Raw genomic sequence first — 19,809 nt, forward strand, 5'->3', positions numbered from 1 at the left:
CTTGAGAGAGTGTACTGGCGTAGGTGTTGGTGAGGGAGGTAGGGTCAATGGTAAATGGAGGCTTGAGTTCAGGGATGTCGAGGAGAGGGGCGAGGTTGGAAGCAGCAAGCTTTTTGGAGCTTCTTACTTTTGCAGGGGGGCATGAGTTAAGGTTTTATGGGTGGGCGTGGTAGGAATGGAGAATTGAATGAGGTAATGGTCCGTCCATGGGAGGGCCGAGATGGAGGTGATTGTAGATGAGCAGTTGTGATCCGCTAGACAGTCAAAGGATCTGCCTTTGTTATGAGTGGGTGCAGTAATTTTGTGTTCGAACCCCATGTGTGATAGTTCTTTGGCTAAATTAGCGACTGCTTTGTCCTTCGGGTCAGATAAACCAAGGTTAATATCCCCTAGAAGGATGCTTTTGGTGGTGTTTTTGAGGTTGTTGCCTATGTTTTGGAGGAGTTGCTTTTGGTAGTCAGCGGGAGATGATCCTGGTGGTCTTTAGGTGATAAAGAAGTTTATGGTGCAGTTCGGGGAAAGGGCTAGTTTAGCGGTGAGGAGATCAGTGTTGTTGTCCCATTGTTGATTACCCATTCTGATGGCGAGGGTGTCTTTAAGGATGAGGGTGTCGCCGCCACCACTTTTATAGTGTTTCTTGTCCTGTCTGCAGTGGAGTAACTTTGCTGAAATTGTTGGGGGGGACATGACATCTGAAGAAAAGGTGTGCCCCATCAAATGAATGGGGACAAAATGGTGTGCCATGAAAGTTGGGGTGACAAACACCCCCGTCCCCCCTAAAATTACGCCCATGCCTGTCTGAGAATGGTATAGTTTTGAGGAAGGGCGAGGTGGATGGAAGGGTTGGAGGCTTCATGGATCCAGGTTTCAGATATGGCCAGTAGGTCAAGATTGTGGGTGGTGATAAGGTCATTGATTTCGATGGCATGGGCCTGAACACAGCACGCATTGATGAGTGCACATCTTAAATCTGGTAGTGGAGTGTGTGTGATAGCTTTGGGGATGCTGGAGGTGGAAGGTGCGTGTTTGGGCGTGATAGATGCGGCGTGAAGGGTGCTAGGGTAGTGAGCATGGCCAGGGAGGTGAAGCTGGGTGACTGACGTATGGGTGCGAGAACGGAGTCTGTTGTTCCTAAGGAGTGCGGAGGGTGGAGGGTGGAGTGCTGCAGGGAGCTAGGAAAGGTTTGGTGCGTGTTCCTAGTCTGGAGAGCCTGAGGTGGAGTGGGTGATGTCCGGAAGGATTGGTGCGGTGGTTGAGTGTGGATTGGAGTGCAGACTGGTGTGGAGTGTATGAGGTCAGGTAGAGGAGTGGGGCCTGGGTGTGCATGGTGGTCTGGATGCGCAGGCGGCATGCTGCAGATGGCCAGAAGGGAGAGGGATAAGATGAGGATGGAGGAAGAGGAAAGGAGATGCGTAAGCGCTGTGGGGTGTGTGCCAAGAGGCTGCATTTGTAGGCAACAGATGTGCAGGCAGGCAATTATGCTGTTAATCAGGGCCGCTAGGGGCAGGCAGTACACCTTAGATCAGGGCCGTTAGGGGCAGGCAGTACACAATAGATCAGGGCCGCTAGGGGCAGGCAGTACACAATAGATTAGGGCCGCTAGGGGAAGACTAAATGCAACAATCAAATGGCAGGGCAAAGAGAGGCTAACTACAACAATCAAATGTCAGAGCAAATAGAGGCCAAATGCAACAATCAAATGGCCGTCCGTGGTTGATTGGGTCTATCTTGCGCTATCTATAGCATTGGTACATGTAGTTAATACAATCAGAGCTAGAGTAGGTGTGAGGTGCTGGGCCTGCAGGGGTAACATGTTAGTATTTAACAAGTTTCTAAGTTAAACTATACATGTAAAAGGTGCCAGTAATAATTTCAGGACACGGTTTTACCCAGCGTGATGAGAAGCAGTGGATGACAAACCATAATTGACCGTTGCTAATTGCTATCGATGAGTTCATGGTGGCCTTCCGATAGTTGGTGCCTTTGGTTACAGGTTGTAGGGGATAAAGTTCAGTCTTAGGGCACGTGTTCACAGATTACTGGGGTGGCTGCAGGACTGGTGGAGGGGTCCTATCCCTGGCAATCGGAGTGAGAGGAGAATAGAGGAGCTGAGGGGCAGGGATTCCTGCATAGGTGTGTGATGTCTTCTGAGGGGTGCTGGACACCCAGAGTGCTTTGAGTGCTCTGTCATGTGGGGTGTTGGACATCCAGTATTGCTTGGAGGGCTCTGTGATGTGGGGTGTTGGACAACCGGAGTGCTTGGAGTGCCCTGTCCTAAGGGGTGTTGGACGCTTGTTATGGAGTCACCAGTGAGGTGTAGTTGCTCCAATAGGAAGTGATAAGTGTGTGTGGAGGTTTGTGTTGGGAGATTGTTCTCCATGCCCGCTGGGAACACCTTTAATATTTGTATGGTATGCTGTTGCCCGAGTCATGTGGTTTGGGGCTGGATGCCTGAAGTTGTATGAGAGACTCGATGTGATATCCTTTCTTAAGTTGTTTGGTGTCTCTCCCTTACTCAGTAGAAAAAGGAGGGGCATTGTATGGTGCAGCTGTCCCACTACGTGAGGACGGTTACAGGGTTTGCATTGGGTGCCTTGTTGGGAGAATTGTGCTGAAAGTTGACGGATGTACATGTGTTGTGAATGTGCATTTATGTATGTCTCTTCTTGGGTGTTGTCTTCTGTTGTTGATAGCGGAAGATATGTTGTGTCTTGCCTTTCCCTACACCCTGCCTGTATGCATGGAATGCTGGGAATGACTGACATGGAATGCTGTGGGTGAAAAGTGTTTCTTCTGAATGGTTCTGAGAGTGTCCTTGGGAAGATGGCTTGACTGAGAGAGGATGCCAGTGGATGCTATGTCCATGTAACCTACCTGATTTTCCCTAAATGTATACCTGTGCCTTTGACCTGAGACTGGTACCTCAGTAAAAAGGTTTCCTGTTCCTACACCAGTCTCAGTGTCATCTCTGGCCAAGACTTTGTTATTACACTGAGCATTGGCTATGGGTGGTGATGGGATGTTCAAGCACAGATGGGTTCTTGCTCTACAGTTTATTATCACTGTTTTCATACTGTAACATAAACAGCTTGCTTACTTAACCCCAAAGCACAAATAACAGCACAATCCAATTTTTACTAAAATCTAAGTAGAATCAAACCCCATACTCCTATCCTCATGCATTGCATATAACGCCATAAATCAATAGGCGAGGCATGTGCAATCTTTATAAATCATCCCTAAAGTACCTCACTTTAACACATGACTGACATTTCTGGAGCAAAAACTGCAATCTACATATTTGGCGGTTAGTATGTTTTAAAGTCTTCTCTTAAAAGTGATCAGACACGTTTTGTCTGAATTAGCTAACTATTTAAACAAAAAAATAGGAACGCTGCTGTGCTTTTCTGCGCCTGAATATCACTATGTTCCTATTTGTTAATTAGCGTTTAAATATTTTAGCAAGACAGCGAATTGTTCAGTCTGTGGACATGTGTTTCTGGCTTTGCTGTCTCGGTAAATGCAGCGGAATGAAGTTCCTCCTGCCTGGTAACGCGCTTTCGCTGATTGGAATCGACTTCTGTGCTTCTGTACTAGCAGGCCAGAGGCAAACCCCATTGTTGTTGTGGTATTCCTTAACACATTTTACAGACACATTTGTTCATGTGATACACGAGACTGTTCAACTGTTCGTAAAACCAGCTGCCACATTGTTCACGCTCCTTAGCACATTGTCAAGTCGCACCTCTTTAATGCTGTCAGCACCGCACGGTTTACAGCATTGCTCATTTCAGAGAAAACCACCTGATAACTGCGTTTTGCGATTCGGTCTTATGATCGGTGACATTTTATGTTTCACCTTTACGGATTGCATAACTAAATGCTGTTTCTTGATAACTGACGGAACTGCTCTGAAAGTCCTGTAGTTCATAAAATGAAACTGTGGTAGCGCATCTATGACTCAGACGGTGCTTTATTTGTCTCTCTCTTCAGCCCACACACACCAAAAGGTTCAGTGGCTTACACGTTTCACACGTAATTGCACTTAAAGAAATGACACCTTTCTTAAAATCCCAGAGTTCCAGGAGAAGGGCAGGGTATCATTGCTTTTAAAGCATAACTATGTTGTAGTTTGGTATTATTGAAAATGTCGAGCTGCAGGTCAGGGGACGCAAATGTCAAATAGGCAGCACAACGCCACCCCATCTGTGGGCCAACTATTTAAAGGTCCGTGGATGATCTGAATCTCTTTCTGTCATCCGGTGCGCCAAGCAACTCAGTGGAGCTGGCAAACATGCTGACTTTTGACAGACAGCCAATGCTTCAGTAGGACATAAAGAGCCTTCTCCTCTGCTAAGTAAGCCATTCTTCAAATATGTATTTGCATTTTCCATCTATTTGTGCCTTTCTGTCACTTGGAGTAGATGCTTGGTGTATTGATTCAGGGTCAAACAATATCTCTAATGCAGTCAAAACCATATGTCTGACAGCTGCTCTTCTGTGGCTGTCAGTATGGTTTTGGCCTTTGGGTTGCATAGGAAGCTGTGCTGTGAATACCAACGCTCCTAATTAACAAGTCTCATGACAAAAGCCACTGTGCTCTTTACAGATTCGGACATTTGTTACTTACAGCACAATTTCTGATAAACCTTTTGCATTCATCTGGTGATTTATTTTTCACTTTAGAGTAAGTTTTTGTTTTAAACTTCTGTCACCATACTTTCATTTACAGAGCAAATCTACATGTTTTCTATGCTGCTACTTTATAGGAGGGCTATTTACTTACCCAAGCCATAGTCTGGGCAAGTGATGTAGCTTGTGGTATGATATGATATGATATGATGTGGCATTTATAACATAAAAGTGTTTCTAGGTGTGGTAAGACAAGGAGGGGGAACAAAGGGAGGACAAAATAACGATTTTACCAGGCCTTGCGGCATTCAGATCGTGCAAGTGGGGGGAAGAGGGAAGGGGAAAAGTGCCAGGGGGGAAGGGAAGGGGCAAGTGCAGTTAACTCACAAGTGCGGCCAGCAGGTGGCTCATAAGTGCAGAGAGAAGAGACTGGAGGATAGCAGATACAGACCCTTAAGTGCTGGGGAGCCCAGGGGAAGTGCGAGGGCAACTGGACATGCAGGAGCCTGGGTCCGAGTTAAGAGGGTAACCAGGTGACCAGTGAGCGGAGCAGTCAGGTGCATCATCAGTCAGGTAGAAACTAAACAGGGCCAAAATTATGTCGACACAAATCCAAAATCCTGACTATTGCACATTATTGACAAGTCAAGTTGTTTGGAACAGTGTAAGAGTTTTTCTATGCCACTAGTATTTGGTCTAGTCACTAAAGTATGCACCATCACCTGCAGCCACAGTATAAGTGCTTGCAGCTGTCACCCCCTTTTAGCTCTCCCACATCTGTAATCTCTACCTCTCAAAAGCCATCTTCCCTGCCTACAACACAATAGCCACAGTTATCCACATAATAAGTTATATATTTCTTGGTAGGCAGGATGATATACACTTTTCATGAGTATATGCAGTGCAACGGTACATGCCGTCTCAATGTGGCTATACCACACACCAGCTAGAAGGAAAGTGTGTTTTTTTCTGGTTAGGCAGGAGGAGACTATAATCAGTGGCTGAAGGTGATGGTGCCATCTTTTAGTGACCACTCTAATTAGCCTAAATCAAAACGGTAGTATTCAGCATACAAAGTGTTAATGATGTACAGTGGGGAATGTTAAGATATGACGGCTCTAGAATCGAAGGGAGTAAGACTATAGAGAGAGGGCCCGATTCTCAAGTTGGCGCAGTTAGCGTGCTAAGGAGCACTAATTACTGCGCCAAATCAGGACGCCCAGGCTCCACCACTATTCTCAAGTGGGCCCGGGAATCCTCGTAGCGCACAACAGTGCACTGTGGTCATTACGCCTGTTTTTGGGCACAACGGGCACAATGCAGGAATCTAGTTATTTTGTAAAATAACATAATCTCTATTTTACGAAAGTGCTGCCAAGGACACAGGTGTATCATCTCCTGCACCAGTCCTGTTCTTGGCAGTGAATACCCTACCAACTTACAGAAAGCAATGTTCCAGTGTGTACATAATCTATAAGTAAGTGAAGAATCCACACGGCCCAATCTAATTCTTCCCACCAGGCTATTTAAACAAGCTAGTGGAATAATTAAACAACTATGCTCACCCTAACAGTAGCTTCAACGTTGTATCCTGCCCTGACACAGTATACAACATTGAAGCTGCTTACTTTACTGGTTTGCCCACCCACCTGCACTGTGACTGACTTCCTGTGCACTCCTCCACAATAATGGCACCAAAATGGTACTGTATATGTGCGCCACTTTAGTGCACATTTAAAGGTGGAGGAGTGCCACAAGAATACCTGTCTTAAATGGCAGGTAACAAATGTGGCGGCTGCTTTCTGTAGGGTATTTTGTGGAGATTTGGGGCCTGACGGTATTTTATTACCGCCGAAAAATAACTTAGCAATAATCACTCTTTGTATTCAGATTTGGCCATGTGCAACAATAATACAATGGACATGCATTATTTCAGCACCCAGACCTGCATATTTGGTATACGTGGTTGGTGGTATTTTGGTGAGCATAATTCCCTTGTTTTATTTGTGGCCCCAATGTCCAGAATCCCTTATCTTTGCTTAGATTTTTCGTGTGATCACTAGAGAGACCTCAGACCTGCATTCTAGGAATACCACATTTTCCAGTGATAGTGTTGGTGTGCCACCATGGGCGAACTCACTGACTTATTTACGACAGAGAGCTATATGTGGTAGTCTTGTGGTAATTTCCACTACCTTATATACGGTAGGGAGCTATGTTCAGAGAGTCTCTCTTCCCGTTGGCTCATGTACCTCCAACAAGCTATGCTACAGTCACTCACAATTATTCATACTGATTTTGACATGCACACATCTGTCTTAAAATGACCATTGCACTGTTTAAAAATCTCCCCACATCATCAGCATTGTAATGGTAAACAATAAACATCACCCGTCTGTTTTCAAATATTTTTCTGTATTATAAAAGTTGTATTTAAACACGATCTCATTATTCACAGAAATAAAATGGTACAGTCAAAGCATTGTCTGTGACACACTGCAAAGAGAGTGGCGGAGAACAGAACTCAAATTGCAACATTAGCACTTGATTAAGACACGCACAGGAATCCTACACTGACTGCATATTACCGTACACACTCAGCTCCCACACTTCTCATTACCTTATCTTTTTAGTTGTTCTCTTTGTGAATGTGGCTCTCTTGGATTAACTCCAGCAAAAAGGAACGCTTGCCTTCTCAAACCGGGGTCATTGCCTGGAATTCTCAGCTTTTGCAGATAGGAATGCCTCAGCCAGTGGAAAGGTCCTTCTTTCAGCTCTCCCCAATCTCGACTGCAGCAGGACACAGGAATCTGCATTCAGTCAGGAGCCCCACAGCCAGGTCTTCTCCCCAATAGTGCAGAAAGATGTCTGCCTGTCTTTTTCCCTGATACTGCCCACTAAAACTTTCCTCTCAGCCCTCTGTATGACGTGTCCCAATGAAATCCATCATCTCTCATCCTCCTACTCTTCAACAATAGCTTCGCTTATACATTTGCAATTGTTGCAAATCTGACTTCCTTCTTCCTGCAGTTACTGTGCACAAAAACACGGAGAATCAGGCAGAGAAGAGAAGAAAAAATCTGCACACGCATTTAAATGGTTTTCAGAGTATGCCTAATTCTGCAGTGGAAAACACATTTTATTAGTGGGTTATGTTAAATAATGTTTTATTAGTCAGGTTAATTGTTAATAGGTTAGCTGTTAATTTTCAAATGTGTCTCTAGCAATATAGGCATTTCAGGTGAAAAATAGTGTGCATTTTTAAATGAGCACGTGTGCTTTTAACTGTAAAAATAGATTTGCATCTTATATGTTAAAATCGTTTTTGACTGAATAGCCTGTCTTTCCTTGTTAATCTGGTAACCCATATAGCAATGCACCGCACCCTTGTGGTGGTGCTGCAAAAAAAAAATGTGCTACTTGTGCAGTATTACTGTACTCTGTACTGTAACACGCCAAATATCCTTACATATACCCTCCTTTTGTTTTTAGAACTTGGCTATAATCCAAGCCAATTCCTAAAAACAACTTGTTCTATTTTTTTTACAATATAGCAATCCAACAAAATGAATATTCATGTGCATCAATGAAAATTTGCAATCAACATTTCATCTGAGTCCATCAGTTCATAAAATGTTCCACATTTGCCTTCTCAGTGGAAGTGGCATTACTTTAAGTTTAAATTTTCCAAGTCAATTAAAAACAATGAAATAAAACAACTAACTAAAACAAATAAGTAATATAACAAGTTAAAATAAATAATTAAAATAATAAATACGTGGAACTTCATATGCCGGAACTTTTGTTTTGTCTCTTTTGGTATGTCCCGACCAGCGATGTCATTCGGTTCATTCGAGTACTCTTTCATCTTGGCAATCTTGAATCCACAGTAGTCATCTCTTTTGGCATTCCGGTTATTTTGTCTTCACCTCCACCTGGAGGCAGGCATCTTTTGGTCTTCATCCAGGGGACTCCAGGACTCCATCGTCTCCCGTGGCCTCTGATCCCGGAACCTCCGACCAAATAATGTTAATTGTCTAAATCAAAATAGAAAATAAACAGATTAAGTACATAGCATAATACTAACTTCATCCTTTTGCCAAAAATAAAACATGCTTGGTAAAAATATTTCTTTTTTTTTTTTTTCTTCTGAAATCAAACACAAGTTAAAAGAAAACAAACACATATAAAACAGCATTCAATATTTAATACACTTTCTCTCTGCACACCAACCATGAGCTTCCATTATATGTGCATTTATTTATTTATTTATTTATTTATTTATTTATTTATTTTATATTATATATTTTACATATACTACAGTGTTTATGTGCCATCATAACAATCAACTTTTTAACTTCTTTGTCACTGCCTCCTGATTGTACTCATTTATTTTCTCTTTTTGTGTTCAAGTGATTTTATCTGTTTCTACATGCTCAAGCCGCCTGATCTCATGTCTGGGATGGCATGGTTTGATTTGATTTACATGGACAAACTGCTCTATTGCTGTTTCACCTTCATTTTTCAAAATTTTATACACTACAGGAGAGACCTTATCTATAATTCGAAATGGCCCCTGCCAGGCTGCTAGAAATTTAGAATTTTTCTGTTTACTTTTTCCAAAATGAAACTTGTACACCTGATCCCCTACATTGTATTCCTTTACTGATGTCTTTTTGTCATAATATGACTTAGCACTGTCAGCAGCCCTTTCCAGATTTCTCTGCACAAAAGCAAATGCATGTTGCAAATGCCTCCTCAGTTCATCAATATATTCATGAACCGTGGATGCACTCACTAGAGTTTGCTCATGTGTTCTGTATAGTAGGTGTTGTGGTAACACCATTTTCCTACCTGTCAAGACCTCATGGGGGCTAACACCTGTTGCTTTGGCAGGAGTCGACCTGATTGCCATCAGAACCAACGGTAAACGTAAATCCCAGCTGGAACCTGCTTCTGCCACAAATTTCTTTAAAATATCCACAACAGACCTATTGCTTCTTTCAACTGTACCTGAAGACACCGCCCGATATGCGATATGTAGTTTCCTTTTCACACCTAGTATTTGCCATACCTTACTCATTAGAGTACTTGTGAAATGACTTCCTCTGTCTGACTCAATTCTTTGTGGCAACCCAAACCTTGAGAACACATGGTTCACCAGCAATGTGGCTGCTGTTTGCGCACTACAATCTGGTGCAGGAATGCATTCAATCCACTTTGACATCAAACATACCACACTCAAAATATAACGGTGTCCCCTGCTCGACCTTTTTAAAGGACCTACATAGTCTATTTGCAAATCTGACCATGGGAGAGTTAGGCCTCTTTTCATCAATGGTGCTCTATGCATTGGTGAAGCAGGTTTAAATTGGGCGCATACTAGACATCCTCTAGTATATAATTCCACATCTTGGAACATATGAGGCCAGTAAGCATAATCTTTTAGTATTTCTAATGTTTTTTGTGAACCTCTATGGCCTGCAGTTATGGCATCATGTGCATGGTGTAGCATTAGTCCTCTGAATGAAAGGGGTACTACCCACTGTATTTGTCCTGTTATGGACTCTCTAATCATGAGTCCATCCTGTAATCTGATTCGTGTTTTGTTCTTTAATAACACCCTCAACTCTTCTTTTCCCATGCAATCTTTTTCTGTTAAAGGATTTTGTTCAGGATCTATCAAATGATTATAATAGATTCCCAAAATTTGATCATTCTTTTGTGCCTCAATCAAATCTTGGTCTGGCGTGTCATGACTCCACTGCACCACCGGTTGATCTATCTCCTTTGGTGCTTTAGAACGTGTCACTGCATCAATTTGTATTTCACCCATTAAATAATCAATATGTAGCAATTCTCCCATCGCAGCCCCAATCTTAGCCAGATGGTCTGCCTTATCATTTCCCTCCTTATCCTCTCCTGGTGTTTTTAAATGCCCACGAATTTTTCTCCAGTATATTGTTAAATTATTTTCTGACACCAATTTGTCTATGGCTTGTATCATTTTTCCATGTTTAAGTGGCTTTTTGTTGTATGTAACCATGCCTCTTGCTTTCCAACCAGGCAAATACTCCACAAAGCTATTCCGTGCATAGTCAGAATCAGTCACCAGGACAATTTGTAAATGCAGGAATAATAGTATCTTTCCTTATTTGTAATTCGATGGCATAAGGAACCAGTTGTGCACAATGATAAGCCCTTCTTTTGTCTTCAAATTCAGGTGCCGGCCCACCTAGGCGTGACCATATTTTTTGATTAAGGAAATCTAACACCATACACATTCTGTGCATGATGTCATTGCCCATGTAAAATTCATTTTGTGCTCCATTCACTATCCATACATTATGGTAAATTGTTTTCTGCCCAATGCTAATTTTAAGCATGCATCTGCCTGCAATTCGGTTTTCAAAGTCTGGACTGTCCAACCCAGAAACATATTGGTTTTTAATCCTAAATTTCGGGATTTCTTCCCTCTCCATAATTTTTTGCAACAATTTCTCATTAATGAAACTCCTTTCATGTTCAAGCGCTAAAGTGGCTTTTATTGTTTTAAGATAATCATTTATACCAACGTGAACCCATGGTTGCTCATCTTCCATGTGTATTTCTGCCAGAGTGGTAATGTGTTGTTCTGAATCTGTTTTAGGAACAATATTCTGTTTGCATGTATTCTCTTTTAAATAGAAACGTAATGTGTGCTCATCTATAGCAGTCTGCCAATCTTTCCTTGGGTCCAAGTATATTTGTACAGGTAGTTTTTCATTGTCGCTCTGATCTTTGTCTTGACACATTAATATAACAGTGACACTAGGTATGCAGCTATTCTGGAGATATACCTCCACAGCATCATTTGTTTTGGCAACGGTGTGACATTCATTTATATTGCTGTTTTGTGATTTTAGTTTCTTAGGCCTCAATGGTTTTTTGGTTAAGGACCACAGCACTCCATTCACCCCATCTATGAGAGGAGACAATCTTTTCAGGCAATCTGTCCCCATCAGAAATGGAATTTCACAAATAGATGTGATCAATACCTCTTGTTTCATTCTGTGCTTTCCTATTTTTATGTCAACCTCAGTTACACCTATGATGGGCACCTCCTCCCCATTAAAGTTATGCACTGGGCCTTGATTTGCCTTCACTGTGATCTGACTCTGTGGAGGCCTCCCTTCATTGATACTCTTTACCAGCTCCTTGGACATAATTGTGGCCTGTGCGCCAGTGTCAATCATAGCGAAGGTGTGGCATTTTTCTTCTACAGTGATGGGTGCATAATATCTGTCCTCAACTTCCTCTAATACACATAAGAAATGTGAATTCTTACTGATTTCAGGGCTCACCTTTCTCAGGTCTTTTTCACTTTTGGCTAAGCACATTGGTAAATGAAAAGACATTTTTCCCTCCTTTTTACCCATTTCTGTGCGAGATATTTTATTCATTTCTCCATGTTCAGAGGTTTTTTGGAGTGTGGCCACTGTTCGCCCATCCATCTGGGTAACATCAGAGACCACATTACAACCTTCCAACTGAACATGTGTAACAACATCATTCAGCAATTTGTCATTTTTTAATTCTGTGCATTTGTGATCATTTAGTGTAATACCAGCCCTTTCAGCCTCTTCAAAAATATGTGGCTCAAAGAATTCTTCAGGTGATTGACTTGTACCCTCCTTGTGAGTATTTCCTTTTTCTGTCTGTGTTTGGTCATTGTTTTGATTGCCCAGGGAAGGAGCTATGGCATCCCCACTTACTCCCTGTTCACTGGTATTCCCCATGCATGAGTCATTTTTCTTAAATCTGTTCCTTTGTTCTTTTGGAATTCCTAATGTTTCTTTTTCATTTGTGCAAATCTTTACTGTTTTATTTAGCTCTAAGTTAAACCGTACCTCTTTTTTAGAAGTATTTGCACTTTCTGTCACAATTTCATTTACTGGTACTTTCATTTTTAATCCATTAGGCATCTCAGAGTCGTTATGCAAAATTATATCAGAGCAATCTGTCATTTTGGCACTGCAGTTATCATGAGTACTTAGTCACTTTTCGGAAGCCCCCCGGTCATTGCTATGGCCATCAGCCCCCTCTTTGGAAGGTTGTTTTTGCGCTGTATAGAGCTTTCCTATTTGCTCAGCTAACATTTTCACTTGGGCCTCAAGGCACTGGAACCTTTCCATCTCTCTAGGATCCTCTTTCTGTGGCCTAGGTCGATATTGGTTGTTTTCCCCCTGATTGGATCTATTCTGATACCTCTCAGGTGATTGATACCGGTTGGGATGGTTTCTGAACTCTTGATTCATTTGTGGAGGGGAGCGGGTTGCACCCATCCTTTGATTATAGTCCCTTGGTGGGGAATCATCGTACTGGCGTGGACTGTAGTTCACGTTTTGCCTCATGTCCTGTCTCTCAGATTGTGGGTACTGGCCCCTATGTTGATTTCCATTATCAGTAAATCGATCCACATATCGGGGCCTATCCTGATTACCATATATCATGGTGTTGGGATCAAACCTACTCTGTGTCCCCAATGACTGGTAGGGACCATCATTTCTTTGATCTTGATTTTGTCTCTGGTTATTGTTCATACCTGCCATATCAGGCCGGTATCTTACCCGGGGTCTATCCCCTAAGTACCTAGGGCTGATGTAGCTCTCTCTATTACTAGGATCATGTGTTTGGAATATTGGTACAGGAAATGGCGATCTTTGTTGATTACCCCTTTGTTCAGGTGTCACATTATTTTTACCTTGACTTTGAGCAGACTCAAGGGACATTTTGGCTGACCTGATTTCCATTACTGTGGCTGAGGGTTCTTTAGATTTATGCCTAGTATCTTTCATTTTATCACTTTCTCTACCCTGACAATAGAGTACCTCATATAGCTTTGTGCTTTGATGTACAATCCATTCAAGGGACTTGTCACGGTCAAATTCACGGACCAATTGGGATATGATGTCTTTCTGTAGCCCATAGAAGTATGCAGTTTTAAACTCATTGGAATTTGAGTCAAAAGATACATCAAAGCGAGAGAATGCTCTTTTTAAGTCTTGTAAAAATTGGCGAGGGGATGTATTAGGTCCAGCAGTAATTGTGTACGCGACTTTCTTTGCCTCCTGCAATGACTGAAAAGGAGAAAAATGACGCCTAATTTCTTTTTCAAACTCCAGCCATGTCATATTCTGCTGTTCATTTAATCCCCTTATGATGCTGGCCGTCGGGGCATCTAAAGTTAAATGAAAATATTGTCTGTACTGTTCCTTAGGTATCTGGAGTGCTTTAAAAATGTCATGCACCGCTTCTAAGTGATCCTCAATGCAGCATTCACCTCCCTTTTTAAATTGTTTGATCAGGGCTTTAATGGATTTCATTATTTTTATGGGGCTACTTGTTGCAATACATGGAATTGCACTATTTTGTGAGTCAATCCTGTTTTCAGGTGTATGAGATTGGTGACTGCCCCCAATGGGAGTATCAAATCCCCCAAGGGCGCTGCAACCAAGTTCAGTCACCGGCCCAGTCACTGGGGCACTAGCTCTTTGGGCAGAGCTAGAATTCACCTCCACTCCATTGAATGTGGTACCCTGCCGCCTCTCTTGGGACCTGGGAATGCACATTTGCTGTTCTAAGTCCTTACACTTTTTAAGGAGTCTGGTTGCTTCATTCTGCAAATAATTATTTTCATCGCTCATTTTATTAATCGCCTCCTGCATGTCGCACATTTGCATTTGGCATTCATTGAACTCTTTATTTCTTTTGTCTCTTTCTTGAATCATTTTAATCATTTCTTGTTCTGCACTCTGGAGATCACCTTCTTTTTCACAATGTTCTTTTTGTAAAATCTGCATTTCTGAAACAACCTCATCTTTATCCTGCCTAATGTGATCCACTAAGGCTTTTAAGTGTGTCAATTCTTGCTCACTATCTTCAAATTGTTTCTTGCTTTTGGATAACTGAGTATCAAAGTCTCTGCATTTTAATTGCATGTCTTTTTGGCATACATCCAATTCTGCTCTCAACATTTCCTGATTTTTACTTGCCCCCTCTAATTCACTCTTTAACCTGTTAATTAGCTGAGTATCATTCTCTTGCATTCGCAGGGATTTGTTTAAAATAAACCATATTTTGCCGCATAGCCGTATTAAACAGTCTTTCTCTGCACTTTTATCGGCTGCATTCAATAATCTTGTAAGGCAGACCTGGATTATGCTGCCTTCTGCAAAAATATTGTCTAGTTTTTCTTTCTGCACCTCACCCTGAATGCGGTTACTCCATTCTAACGTGCTATTCGAAGACCAATTCCCATGTGCAAATAACTTTGCCTCTAAATATTGCACTAGATCTGAGAATGTGGTTTCCCTTTGTGACATTCTGAAATTCGTTTTTAGTGGCACACTGCTATTATAAAATGGGTTCCCTTTAATGTGCAAATGGCAGTGTGAGACACACTTGCCACGCCCAGTAGGTACTCTATGATCACTTTCCCGGCCTGCAACGCACCATAAATATGTAGGGTATTTTGTGGAGATTTGGGGCCTGACGGTATTTTATTACCGCCGAAAAATAACTTAGCAATAATCACTCTTTGTATTCAGATTTGGCCATGTGCAACAATAATACAATGGACATGCATTATTTCAGCACCCAGACCTGCATATTTGGTATACGTGGTTGGTGGTATTTTGGTGAGCATAATTCCCTTGTTTTATTTGTGGCCCCAATGTCCAGAATCCCTTATCTTTGCTTAGATTTTTCGTGTGATCACTAGAGAGACCTCAGACCTGCATTCTAGGAATACCACATTTTCCAGTGATAGTGTTGGTGTGCCACCATGGGCGAACTCACTGACTTATTTACGACAGAGAGCTATATGTGGTAGTCTTGTGGTAATTTCCACTACCTTATATACGGTAGGGAGCTATGTTCAGAGAGTCTCTCTTCCCGTTGGCTCATGTACCTCCAACAAGCTATGCTACAGTCACTCACAATTATTCATACTGATTTTGACATGCACACATCTGTCTTAAAATGACCATTGCACTGTTTAAAAATCTCCCCACATCATCAGCATTGTAATGGTAAACAATAAACATCACCCGTCTGTTTTCAAATATTTTTCTGTATTATAAAAGTTGTATTTAAACACGATCTCATTATTCACAGAAATAAAATGGTACAGTCAAAGCATTGTCTGTGACACACTGCAAAGAGAGTGGCGGAGAACAGAACTCAAATTGCAACATTAGCACTTGATTAAGACACGCACAGGAATCCTACACTGACTGCATATTACCGTACACACTCAGCTCCCACACTTCTCATTACCTTATCTTTTTAGTTGTTCTCTTTGTGAATGTGGCTCTCTTGGATTAACTCCAGCAAAAAGGAACGCTTGCCTTCTCAAACCGGGGTCATTGCCTGGAATTCTCAGCTTTTGCAGATAGGAATGCCTCAGCCAGTGGAAAGGTCCTTCTTTCAGCTCTCCCCAATCTCGACTGCAGCAGGACACAGGAATCTGCATTCAGTCAGGAGCCCCACAGCCAGGTCTTCTCCCCAATAGTGCAGAAAGATGTCTGCCTGTCTTTTTCCCTGATACTGCCCACTAAAACTTTCCTCTCAGCCCTCTGTATGACGTGTCCCAATGAAATCCATCATCTCTCATCCTCCTACTCTTCAACAATAGCTTCGCTTATACATTTGCAATTGTTGCAAATCTGACTTCCTTCTTCCTGCAGTTACTGTGCACAAAAACACGGAGAATCAGGCAGAGAAGAGAAGAAAAAATCTGCACACGCATTTAAATGGTTTTCAGAGTATGCCTAATTCTGCAGTGGAAAACACATTTTATTAGTGGGTTATGTTAAATAATGTTTTATTAGTCAGGTTAATTGTTAATAGGTTAGCTGTTAATTTTCAAATGTGTCTCTAGCAATATAGGCATTTCAGGTGAAAAATAGTGTGCATTTTTAAATGAGCACGTGTGCTTTTAACTGTAAAAATAGATTTGCATCTTATATGTTAAAATCGTTTTGACTGAATAGCCTGTCTTTCCTTGTTAATCTGGTAACCCATATAGCAATGCACCGCACCCTTGTGGTGGTGCTGCAAAAAAAAAATGTGCTACTTGTGCAGTATTACTGTACTCTGTACTGTAACACGCCAAATATCCTTACATTTCCCACCCATCCTAGCAACCACCACATATATTGCAAAAGTGGCGCATTCATAGCAACTTCTGAAGAATGTGCCACCTTCAGAATAGGTCTTAACCACTGAAAAGGTTGTTAACGCTTTTAATGACCTTTTCGGTACTTAACACACACTTGAGAATCCGGCCAAGAGAGAGTCTACTGTATTGAAGGACTCTGTGTTACTGGTGGGTGTATTAAAGATAATGGAAAGAATAAATCCATATTTAAAAGTGTATCCTGACTCAGCTAATACTTAAATTTGGAGACGAGGCGCCAACCAGCCACCCATGTGTCACAAGAGTGACATTTGCCTAGAAAATAAGCCTCTGAGCCCAGAGTGAAAAGGGTAAAGGCACAGTGTTCCCCTTAAATCCACATCTTTCATCTGATATCATACATGCTTTAGCATACAGTGCTCAACGTTTCCATGTAAAATTATAATTGAAATATAACAATTTGGACTTGCTTCGTTGAGTAAGAGCTTCCGCTGCTGCCTGTACACAACATGTCTGTGGCTCAAACGAATGCCCCCTGTGCCACTACGATAGCCTAGCATCCCTGAATTGGAATTACAACACTGGGTTTTCTTTCTAGCAACAAGTGATGCTGGTGAATTCTACCCAACAACAGATGACGTTCTGATATAAAGAAACAATGACTCCCACACCAACGGGAAAGCTTTGCTAGAACGAAAAGATACAAACGTTTGCTCAGGGAGTGTTTTTTTTTATTTATTTAATCAATGTATTTGTTTATAAAGCCCTAAAAGCCTGCAGGCATCAGAGCGCTACACAAAATAGTATATTACAAACCAAAAACAGGACACAGATCTTCAACATAAAAACAAATGGAACAGATACCAACATCCTGCAACATTGTAAATGTTCTTCCCAAGAGATTACACTGCTGAGAAAAGCTGGCAAGTTGCTTGTTAAACAGCCAATTAGAATACAGTCCTTGATTTCCTGGGTAGACCATTCGTTTATCTGAAGCTTATTCAGTATCTACAAATCCTGGCATCCAACCACAGCCGGCCCAGGTCTTTGATGCAACCAGGCCAGGACTTTATTCTTTAGTGCGTCGCTTGGTTCTTTCCCACCTGGCTTCTCTACATTAGTGATAACAACATTTCTGTCATTCATTATAAAGGCTTTTAGAGTCTTGTCACCACAAACCAGCATAGTACATTTCCTTGCTTGTAGGTTTTTTAGAGTAGGTGGTGGAATACACACTTTCACAGGTAGCCCAAAACAGTTTGTCCAGACTTTAGTTTCCTTACATCCATCAGAGAAACTGGAATGGAGCCTCTCAGTTGCACATCCACTTCAAAGAGAGACAAGTGATTCAACCAGTGGTGGAGAGCCAGTGATGGGTCGCAAGTCATCATGTTAACTGTGTGGTTTATGACACTCAATCTGTTTTCTCCAATATTGGGGTCAGTTGGGTTCAGTCATTATGTACATTTATGTGCTGAAATATCCTAGGGGGGGTTATTGGATCTGTTTGGCATACATTATCCACCTTAATTATGTGAACAATTATCAAGGGAGTCCATCCACTTTCAGAAGTCATCAAGGTTATTACACAGATTAATTTCTTTGATGATGTTAGCTTTTAGCAACCCCCATTTATCAGAGGGAATCTGAGTCTGTGGATTTCCTTCCAGGTCAGACAGGGATCCCGAAAAAAGGTCATGAGATTTGGGGTTAAGTTCAGACCCTGTTTCGTTGGACAAGAGCATTGTAGGTAGGAAAGGCATATCAGAACTCATATCATTTGAGGGTTGGTCTGCAACATTAAAATCGTTAATTGTTAATCCTGTGCCCATATCACTTGCCAGCTAATTTCTTTTATTCAGAACAATAACATCACTAGCATCAGAGGAGAGATCCAACTTCTCAGAATCCATCCCTTGTTTCCTGGATCGGCTCAATACATGATCTTCTGAAAGGCTAACCTCCTGGAATGTCGCCCTAATGGTAACCAATGTTACCATCAGTAGCTGGGCCCTGTTGCCACATGGGCTACCAGTCGCTGAGAAAACAGTAGAGTTTCCCAGGGCCGGTCCCACGGGGCTCAGGACATACTGAACTTTTATCACCTCACCTCTCACATGCTTTTTCAAGCACCTTTGTTAATGTTTCTCCTTCCCCCAGGCATAGTGCGTAGAGAGTAAACCCCCCTGGAGTAGGTCAATGGCAGAGAAGTAGCCCTTTGCTGTGGGATTATTGGGCAGATATTGTGCAATAGGCAATCGGGCAATCAGGGCCATTCTCTGATGACAGCCCAAATGCCAGCTGAGACAAACACAGCCAATGGCATGTGTCTGTAGCCACCAGTGGCTGGTGCTCAGAGTGTTAGAAAGAACTCAAAATAGCTAAACAAGCCAGAATGGTCCGAAGAAGACTCACAGTGTTGTTCTGGTGAGGAGGGAGCAGGTGGTAGAGGCTGCCTACAGGGATTTTACATTCCTTTCTCTCCCTCTCGACTCGCTCTGCTCACCGCTCCTCACTCGACACTTGCTGCTTGCCGTGATCAGAAGCTCACTCTAAAAGATTGTGATCTCCAGCAAGCTGCCCAGGGGAGACAGAGTTAATATACACAGGATTGTAGTTACTGTAAGGCTCACAATCGCCAACATGACAGTACTTGCTTTTGGTCCCCTAATACCTGTATGCATATATCAAAAAGTGACTTACCATTTGCTTCACACATACGCACACCAGCTCCACATGAATAAATGTAATCATTTAAACAGAGATATCACTAAAAAGAACATTCACTGAATAACAAAATTGCTTCTGGTGATTGGCACACCTCACTCTCAGATATGCAGAACATTGCACCACTGATCACATTTCTGCCTAGCCCAGGTGACCCTCGAATACTGTGGAAACACTGAAAGAAATCTTTTGAACACTATGCATCAGCAGTGTGTGGAAACAGTAATGGTTTGAGTTAAAAAAAAAAAATACTGATGCATTGTTTGGGC

The sequence above is a fragment of the Ambystoma mexicanum genome, chromosome 7q, assembly GCF_040938575.1.
Source record: "Ambystoma mexicanum isolate Mex_15411 chromosome 7q, UKY_AmexF1_1, whole genome shotgun sequence".
NCBI classification, from domain to species: domain Eukaryota; kingdom Metazoa; phylum Chordata; class Amphibia; order Caudata; family Ambystomatidae; genus Ambystoma; species Ambystoma mexicanum.